The 10,397-nt window shown below is 45.4% G+C and overlaps 1 pseudogene; it reads left to right on the top strand.

Annotated features, from left to right (window-relative positions):
- The first annotated feature begins 10,006 nt into the window (after positions 1 to 10,006).
- On the top strand, positions 10,007 to 10,150 carry LOC129694727 (U1 spliceosomal RNA; annotated as a pseudogene).
- Positions 10,151 to 10,397: the final 247 nt, after the last annotated feature.

Genomic DNA, 10,397 nt, shown 5'->3' with positions numbered 1-10,397 from the left:
AAGGATGGTTACAAGTGGCTGGTGGTCTGTTTCGACTGTGAAAGTGTTCCCGAAGACGAAGTCCTTGAATTTTGAACAAGTGAAGACCACGGCTAGCAGCTCTTTCTCGATCTGTGCATAGCGCTGTTCGGTGTCCTTCATGGTGCAGGAGGCGTCAGATACAGGTAGTACAGTCACGTCGGCAGATGATTGAAGGCAGGCTGCGCCCAGCCCGTATCGTGAGGCATCGCAGGTCACCGTGACAGGACGCTTCAGGTCGAAGAATGTCAAGGTGGGAGCGCTGGCCAGCTTGGACTTTGGAGTCAAATACTTGTTGATGCTGCTGGAACCAGGTCCATGCAGTTTCCTCCTGAGTGAGTTGGCTCAGTGGCGAACTTAGTTCGCTGAGGTTTGTTCTGAACTATCCCAGACAGTTCACCATACCCAGAAAGCGTTGTAGGCTTAACACGTCGGTGGGGGCTGGCATTTCTGTGATGGCAGCAGTTTTCTTCGGGTCGGGCTGAAGGCCATCAGAAGTGAAAACGTATCCTGTATATGTGACCTCTGGAACCCGGAACTTGCATTTCTTAGGGTTGAATTTCAGATTGATCTCACGTGCCTGGTCCATAATACGCTTTAGGTTGGTGTCATGCTCCACTATGTCTTTGCCATATACCAGGATATCATCCACGATGATGGCACACGGGAGTCCTTGGAACAGCTGTTCCATGTTTCTTAGTGCGGGCGCTTGATGGCAGTGTTCAAATCTTTTGGATTAATACACACACGGAGTTCGTTTTTGTCTTTCTTGAAGGTGACAACCATGGTGGAGACCCAGTCTGTGGGTTCGCTGATTTCGGCTAGTACGCCCATGGCGACCATGTTTTTTAGATCAGTCTCAATTCTGTCTCGCATGGCATGTGGCACGCGGTGGGGGACACGGACGGCTGGGTCGATGGGTTGGGGTCAATGGCGATCTTATAGGTCACAGGCAGCTTGCCTAGCTTGTCATCGAATAGATCAGGGTATCTTTTAATCGGGTCCTCAGCTATTAGTAACTTGTGAATGTACCGGTCGAAGGAGACTAGCCCTAAGTCTTGGCACGCATGGATGCCCAGTAGAGTAGTTTCACAGTCAGATTTAAAGATATAGAAAGTCAGATTACTTGTGGTGTTTTTCAGCACGCATTTAAAGATAGTCCTTCCCAGAGGATACAAAACCTCCCCCCCATAAGCATGTAAGGTGGAGCTGTCTCTAGTCAAGGCCTCATTATTTCTTATCTTGTTGTAGACGTTCACAGGCATTACATTCACGCGGGCACCGGTATTGAGTTTGGCCTTCACAGGCTTGCTGTTAATTGACATTGAAACAGAGCGATCCAGAATCTTACCAGTTGTGTGAAGGAGTGAATGCACAGTCGACTCCACATATGTGCTAATTGGATTATCCTCGTGGGCAGAGTTGAGCTGGTCCTGTGAGTCTTGAATTGTTTGGTTTTGTTGAAACAGGTGCAGATTAGATGCTGAGCTGGAGGGTCTGTTCCCACGGGACCTGCAGACAACGGTGAAGTGATTCATCCTTTTGCATTAGTTACAAGACTTGCTGTTCGCCAGACAAAACGATCGTCCCTTGTTGCGGAAATAGTTACAATTCGGGCATCTTTGAGGGGGCTCATTGGTGAATCCCCGGTTAGCCGGTTGTGGTGGTTCATTCATGAATCTTTTGTTATCTGTCGGTGTTGGTCGTCTGTTGACACCCGTCAGGTTTATGGTCTTCTTCTGAGTGTCCAACTGGTCATTTAGTGGAGCCACAATCTCAGACGTTCTGCAGGCATGCACTGCTTGTGCAAGCGTTAAGTCAGCATTCCGCAGTAACTCAGTCCTTAGCTTTTGATCGGTCATGCCATTGACAAGCTTGTCCCTGATTAATTCGTTTGACATGACCTCGAAGCGGCATCGCTGAGCCATATATTTCAAGTCACAAATAAATCTTTCCACGGGCTCGTCGGGGAGCTGGTGTCTCGCGAAGGATTTTGCTCTTTTTAAAATACGGTTTGAGGGTGGGTCGCATAGTTCACGGAATTTACGCAGTAAAATGGTGGGGTCACGCATAGTCTCAGCAGGTACAACTACCTGATCGTTGGCATCGAGAACGGCTGGCACATAGTCAAAGGTCCGGGCTCTCATCATGGCCTCGTGTCCCGCCAGGTTTAGTAGAAGGGAAGCCTTGACAATATTTGGTTCATTACGATGGGCGATGTTGATATAGTGTTCATAGTCAATTTCAAATAGCCTCCATCGTTCCCCGATGTCAGAATTGAAGATAAGCTGCACTGGCTTTCGACACGAGTGAGCCATGGTGATACAAATGAAACTGATAAACAGAAATAAAACCCGATATATGGACGCAGTGGGTTACTTCAAGCTTTCCGACACCATGTAAATAATTATGGTATACAGCCTGGAGTTTAAAGTCATCATTAATTGTTACACATAATTAAGCGTTACAGCAGGTTGTTGGTTGCTAGTTCATCATCTCCGCTTCCAGGACTACCTAGTGTAGGAAGTGGGTGTTAATATAAAGCATACAGTAAGGTGGGGTTAGTGATGCTAATCTACTATGATTGAGTACTATGATTACTACGTGAGGATGCTGTTCATAGACTACAGTTCAGCCTTCAACACGATAGTCCCCACCAGATTGGCCGGGAAGCTAATGGAATTGGGGCTCAACACCTCCATGTGCCTGGGTCCTGGACTTTTCACCGCCAGGCCCCAGGTAGTCAAGATGGGAGAGAATACATTGAAGTCCCTCACTCTGAGCACAGGATCGCCCCAGGGTTGCGTCCTCAGCCCCCTATTGTACTCCCTGTACACGCATGACTGTGTGGCTAGGTTCAGCTCAAACTCAATAATTAAGTTTGCTGATGACGCTGTGGTGGTGGGCCTGATCTCAGACAACGACGAGAAGGCCTACCGGGAGGAGGTGGCTGGTCTAGCACTCTGGTGCCAGGATAACAGCCTCCTCTTGAACATCAAAAAAACTAAGGAACTGATCGTGGACTTTAGGAGGGCACATCATCCGAGGACGTACACTCCATTGAGGATAAATGGGGATCCTGTGGATAGGGTGAACTGTTTTAAATATCTGGGAGTCCACATCTCTGAGGATATGACATGGGCATCACACGCCTCAGCACTCGTGAGTAAGGCAAGGCAGCGCCTTTACCACCTCAGGCAATTGAGGAAATTCAGAGTGTCTCCGAGGATCCTCCAGTGCTTCTACGCAGCGGCGGTGGAAATCATCTTGTCCGGAAATATTACCACCTGGTTTGGGAATTGCTCTGCCAAGGACAAGAAGGCTCTGCAGAGAGTAGTGCGTTCGGCCGAACGCACTATGGGAACTTCACTCGCCCCCCTGCAGGAACTATACATCAGGAGGTGCAACTCCAGAGCAAATAAAATCATGGGAGACCCCTTCCACCCATGCAACGGACTGTTCCAGCTGCTACTGTCAGGCAAATGCCTCCGTTGCCATGCGGTGAGAACGGAGAGATTGAGAAGGAGTTTCTTCCCAGAGGCAATTCGGACTGTAAACGCCTATCTCACCAGGGACTAACTCTACAGAACGTTTTTCCTTCCATTATTTATTATGTAAAAGAATATGTGTGTTATGATTGTGTTTATAATTTGTTTGGTTGTTTTGTTGTTTGTCTTTTGCACAAAAGTCTGCGAGCATTGCCACTTTCATTTCACTGCACATCTTGTATGTGTATGTGACAAATAAACTTGACTTGACTTGACTTCACATGCATTAACCAATCTACACCATCCATCGATCAACTTTCTAGTCACTCCACAATATTGCCTCCACAATGCATTTCTTCTTTCCTTAGGCGTTCAATTTGGAGTGTTTATACTCCAGTTTTGAAGATTTTGAGGTGCTGATGTGGCCAATATGGGAACAACAGACCATTCTGAGGGTGCATACTGAAATTTGCAACCAACCTTCACTGATACAATATTATTAAACATCTTATAAAAATTCAATTACATCATGTCTTCAAAATACTCAGATTAAGCAAGATATGCCTGAAATTATGTAGCTAGATAGTCTTTACAAGCCTATTAATTTTATAAATACTCATTAAGTTAAAATTTTAGATTGTAAACTCCAAACTTTTGCCCACAATTTGTATTAGAACATTGATGTTTGCTTTATTTCTTATATCTTCCTTTGTTGACACAGTGGACAATGTCATTTCTTTAATGCTAATGGATATATATATATTCATCTCATTTGTTAGAATAATGCAATAAAGATAAACATCCTACATTTTTCTATTTGTGAGTGTTATGATAATATTGTAGATTTAAATAATTATGTTGTTTTCTAACTCTGCCTGAAATCTGTTCCCTGCTTGAACCGTATACTGTTCAGACTCTGCTTGAAACCAAATATTGTTAAATTAGAGTCTCAAGGCATATTGTTCCTCATACACAAATATTGCTTAAAGTAAAGTAATGTCAATTTTATTTATATAGCATGTTTAAATCAACTCGTGTTGAAACCAATGTGCTTTACATAAAAGAAATAATAGTTTCTGTACATCCATAGAAAAATTAAAAATAAGAAAAATGACATAACACATTATAAAATTCAACATGAACGTCCCCCCACAACAGAATCAAAATTTTCCATTGTGGGGAAAGGCATCAAAACGTTAAGTCCTCTTCCTCTGTGAAACACCCAAGGTCAGGACCTATTTGTGGCCTCTGCAGCCAGTCCGATGTTTTCAGGCCCTCTTTGCCGGAAAGCTGGAACTCTGGCATCAGGTGAACACTCCTCGGCGGCTTGGAACTGTCTGGAGCGGCCGCTTCCTCCCCGGAGACTCTGGCGCCCATAGTCCTCACGGAGCCCCGACTCTGGCGATCTCGGATTCCAAATCCAGCACCGCCCGCGTGCGGCTGGACGCTCACAGCCACAGCTCCTCGGATGTTGGAGTCGGCGGTCACAGCACTCCGGAGCTTAAGACCCGGTAAGGCATCGCCCGCTCCGTGCTGGTGTTCCAGCGCTGTGCTGCCGCCGCCGAAGCTGTAGTCCTGGCCGGTCCCGACAGGAAACGCCGCTCCAGTTTCGATGGTAGGCCGTGAGGAAGGGGCAAAGAAGCATCTCGGAGGGAAGCCGCCTCTCCAACCAGGTAGGGACTAGGAAATAAAGTTTCCCCCTTCCCCTCCAACTAACATTTGGTTTTTAACTGAACTAAAAATAAAAATAAAAAAGGGTGAAAGGGCGGACTGCAGGCAGAGCAGCCATACACAATGGCGCCCCACTCCTGCAGTCCGCCAACTTCTTATTAGACACTCATTGCAACCATGTTGATCAAAAATAAACTAGGGATCTTTGTTACTCCAAATGGCATGCACCACAGGAAACAAGGCTTTGATCCCCAGCCCTTGTGTACAAGCATTATTAAAAAGTAAATGTGTGGGAAGGAACTGCAGATGCTGGTTTACACCAAAGATAGACACAAAATGCTAGAGTAACTCAACGGAACAGGCAGTGTCTCTGGATAATAGTAAATGTCAGCATTAGACTCTCACTAATACTAAATATGTAATGCATCAAAGGTGTTTTGTCACTTTAATTTAAACATGCAGCCACACCATATTGCGAAACAAGGATCACGGAATGTATTGGAGTGTTATCCAAGAGAATGAGATGTGTAGGAAGGAACTGCAGATACTGGTTTAAACCGAAGGTAGACACAAAATGCTCGAGCTATTCAGCTGGTCAGACAGCATCTCTGGAGAAAAGGAATATGTGTCATTTCAGGTCGAGACCCTTCTTCAGACTGAGAGTCAGGGGAAAGGAAAATGAGAGATATAGATGGCGATGTAGAGAGATATGGAACAAATAAATGAAAGATATGCAAAAAAGTAACAATGATAAAGGGAACAGGTCATTGTTAAGGGCCTGTTCCACTGTGGGGACGTAATTTGTGAGTGTAGAAGAGTTTAGGAGAGTTTAAAAAAAAGTGTAATGGTTGTGTTGTATCGCCAAAGCAGAACACCTCCTACAACCTCCTTCAACTATGTAGAGAACCTCCTACGAATATGTAGAAGACCTGCTTCGATTTCCTTCGACCTCCTTCGACTATGTTGAAGACTAGGTTCGGGAAAATTGGACACCGAATAGTGGAGAGTGAAGACGACCTCCTTCGATCTCCTTCGACTATTCTAACACTATCTACGACTACCTTTGATTACCTTTGACTACCCTCGATTACCTTTGATTGTCTTTGATTACCTACGAATAACATGCCGACCTACTATGACCTACTTCGACTAAACCTACGAGTAAATAATATATAGATTTTTTCCATGCCGACCTTTTTTTACTCGCGGCCAATTTTCAGCATGTTAAAAAAAACGCCTCGACCAAACTGAGTCCTCGAGTTTGCTGGGACTACTCTCGAGCATGAAGGAGAGTTATATAGACCTCCAAGGACCACGTGCCGACCATGCTGCGAGTTGAGTCGAGGGCAAACTCTTCTATTAAGAGGGCAAACTCTTCTCTAACTTGCAAATTAGTTCCCCGCAGTGGGACAGCCCCTTTAGTTAGCTAGTTACCGACAATAAGACTCAACGAGACAACTTTGAAGCCAGTACTACTTGGGTGAGGGAGGGAAGGAGAGAGGCGGTATGCACGAGCCACGTGAAGTTAGAGAAATCAAAAATCATACCGCTGTGTTGTAAGCTGCCCAAACCAATGAGAATCCGTGTCACTATTTATCTGCAGTTAGTTTACAAGCAGGACAGAAAAATAATTACCTCGAGGTAGAAGGCAAGGAATTAGTTATAAATATCTATATGAATGTCACAATGTTATAACACCTCATCCAATCAGATAAAAAAGATGGGTTGGGTATTTTAGCATTATTATAAAAATGTCAATGGAGTATTATTAATAATTCAAGCAAAATTCCTGCTGTTAAAGTTACAAACTGTGTGTGGCAACAAAAAGACAAGATCAGTCACGTTAACATGACATAACCGAGAGCTCATCAACAGAGGAGTTCAGAATCATATAAAATGTCCGTGTGAATACTGAAATATTAAAATGCCAATGTCAAGACAAACAAAAATAATACTAATTACTTGATCAAAAAAGACATTTTGACAGCAGTTTAAAGCAGCCTTAGAATTATTTGCACTGGGGTAAAGAAAACAATCACTTGTTACAAAATGCGACCCAAGTCAGCACAATACTGCTGATTGATAAACCATGCAGATCCATCAGCAGGCTGCAGAACATGGCAAAACAGCTCTTTAATCTTTGATCATTCAAAGAATATACCCTTCTTTACTTAGGCATTATCTCATTCAGTATTGAGTATTCAAGGATACAAGGAACCGTAGATGCTGGAATCTTGAGCAAAGCACAAAATGCTGGAGTATATTAACAGACATCTGGACAGGTACTTGGATAGGAAAGGTTTAGAGAGATATGGGCCAAATGCAGCCAGGTAGGACTAGCACATATGGGGCATGTTGGGCCGAAGGGCCTGTTTCCCTGCTGTAATGGCTCTATGAATATCTCAATGGGTCAGGCAATGTCAGTTTGGGGTTGTGACCCTTCTTCAGACTCAGCGTTTGTGTTTTGATGAGTATTTGGGGATGCCGTGCTTCCACTCCGCTTCTGCGGGTTTGAGCTGGATGATATGGCACCGTGAACGCTGGCGTGGCTGGAGCAGGAGGTGCAAGATCAGGCAGATGGGTAGAGTGTTTTGGAGATGTTGTATTCCGTCTGCAATTTATACTGGGATTATTTGTGCTCCCAGCAAAAAAACTGAAGGTTCTCACTGTCCACCTTCACAGAACAGTTCCATAGCTGTTACAATGGCTACCTTCTCATTCCAACAACCTGGGTTTGGTCTTGACCCTGGGAGTTTGCTGGTGGGCTTGCATCAGCTCCCAGTGGATAGATACTCCAGTTTCATCCCTTATGTCAAGGATAAGTTGGTTAGTTATTATAAATCACCCCTTGGCGGGAAGAGAACAGGACGGAGGCTTTGAGTAGGTATGTTACAATACTTACTTTCAGCGGGGCTGCAATTCTGCCACTGGCTGTGTGCGCGATTTTGCCGCCTTTGGGGGGGGTGGGGGGTTAAAACGCGGGTTTCTCCTACCTTGTCCTGGATTATATTTCGTTGGAGTGTAAGCTTTTGCTGAAGAATCGTTCCGACTGGAGTTCTGTGTATTTCTTTTTTTAAATCGCCCGACTAGTTCAGCGCTGGAGTAATTTTAAAATCAGCTTCTAAAGCTGTCAACGCCAACGCCAGGGACGGATTTCACGTACGGGACAGGTAAATGAAAGCCGTTTATTTCATGTATAGAAGTGCTCCTTAAGATGCCTTTAATTCACATTTTACGTTGCGAAACGGTGATTTTTTTCCCCGTACGAACCGGCAGTATTTTTCCTGCCGATATGGAGTTTAAATTCACAGCACCCACAACGTTCCAAATGATCGTGTTCCAGAAAAACCCACTCGTTAGATGATTTAAATGGCCATTAATTTACAGGTATTAAACACTAAATTCCTTCCATTTGGCCTATAAATCCATGACAATGAGATTTAAAAATTATGTTGTATTGTGAATTCTTGTGTGAATGTTATTTGTACACAGGCTATTTAAAAATGTTAATCTATTCTTAAGAAAAATTGATAGTTGTTTAGATCTAGTAATTGAATTTTGTAATTAGCTACAATTAAGTAACTAACTAATTATATGCTTTAATTTCATCTAATTAAGATTGTTTCATATTTGCTTCAGAATGCTTCAATCTATAATAACTCAAAATGTCTTTCAGTTCTCTTAATTTTTAAGAAAGTTATGGGCTTCTGACTGTCCTCGATCACAGCTTTTGAGTTAAGTCAATGGAAAAGGAATAGGGAACAAGATGCTAATTTCCGAGTATGAAAATGGCCATAACTTTTTTTAATACTGAAGATATGAAAGTGAATTAGGTGTCCCAGTGCGCAGTGCGCAGTTGCGGCATTATCGCACAGCTGTGCACACGCGGCCAGCGGGAGTCGGTGCTCCCGCAAACCAAGGAACGTTAGGTAAGTACCTACCTTAATCGGGCCTTGTGGTTTTTTGCTCCAGGGGGAGCAAAGCAGCAGAGGAAGCGGCCCCCGTTCGACTCCAGCGAAGGAGCCGACAGTGGAGGGGGATAGGCGCAAACGGGACCGCACACGCTGCGGACCGCTGACAGGGAGCTGCGCTGATGCCGGTCCGCTGAACAGCTGTTTGGTTAACAGCAGCGGACCGGAGGGAAATTTAAAAACCCGACCGGCAGCCCTGCAGACTCCTGACAAGGAGAATCGCCGCCCGGGAACCGCTACAATGCCGCCTAAAAAACGGCAGGCAGCCTCTAACTACAGGTAAGACAAAACCTTACCAAAAATATAGGTTCTACAGGAACCAACTTCCTCCAATACTGGAACAGGCTGGAGACAGCAAAAACAAGTATGTCTGTCTCCCCAAGCCAGAGGAGGTCATGGAGTTACAAAACCTCCAGGAAAACGAGGGGTCACTGGCTGAATGCCAAGGGAGCTGACACTCCTACCCCAGTGCTATTGCACTAGCCATCTCCCTTGTCGAGGGATTGATGCGACAACGGAGTTTGAGCTATGCGTCCTCCAATTCATAGCACACCCTTTTGCTCCGTCTTTTGAGGCTAGCTAAGGAGGCCAGGGCTGGGCTGGCTTAAACGCTGGGCAGGCGGACGAGAACAGGAGTATGCCAGGGGAGCAGGATCAGGAAGAGCTGCTGGGTGTCGTGGGCCACTACATGGCTCCTCCACGTGACCATCTTCCCAACAAAGCCCTGCAGGAGAAGGCCTTTCTAGAGGTAAATCTGCAGGCAGCTGGGTCAGCAGACTCGCAGTCAAGAGCTAAAAGCAGCGAGTTCTGAAGCTCCTAACACCAAAAATCACCGCCTTTGCTCGTTTTCCACGGATCATACTCACCTGGCAGGCGAGACGCCATGATCACCAAGGTGGTTCTCCCAGGATGAGGCTATCCCGTTGCACTTCGAATGTGCTGACGCCTAAGATGTTCCCAAATTTGGGATACTCGACTGACATTTGTGCATATAAGACCTGCCCTCAACCCCAAATATACGGGGCTATGCAAACCGCTGCAGCGGGAAGAGAGGCAGCTAAACCTGTGCGCCTCATGAGGGCAGGCCATGGAACGAGCAGGACATCGCATCCAACACCCAGCTGGCAGCACCCCTCGGCATCCACCAGCAAATATCGAACAAGGACTGGTGAAAGCCTGGCGACCGCTTCACATTACCCCCAAAGTTCTTTTTAGACAGGGGCCCAGAGCGGAGCCGTGGGAAAATGCG

This window comes from Leucoraja erinacea, unplaced genomic scaffold, assembly GCF_028641065.1.
Source record: "Leucoraja erinacea ecotype New England unplaced genomic scaffold, Leri_hhj_1 Leri_778S, whole genome shotgun sequence".
Classification (NCBI taxonomy): domain Eukaryota; kingdom Metazoa; phylum Chordata; class Chondrichthyes; order Rajiformes; family Rajidae; genus Leucoraja; species Leucoraja erinaceus.
This window is presented reverse-complemented; position numbering and strand designations above follow the sequence as displayed.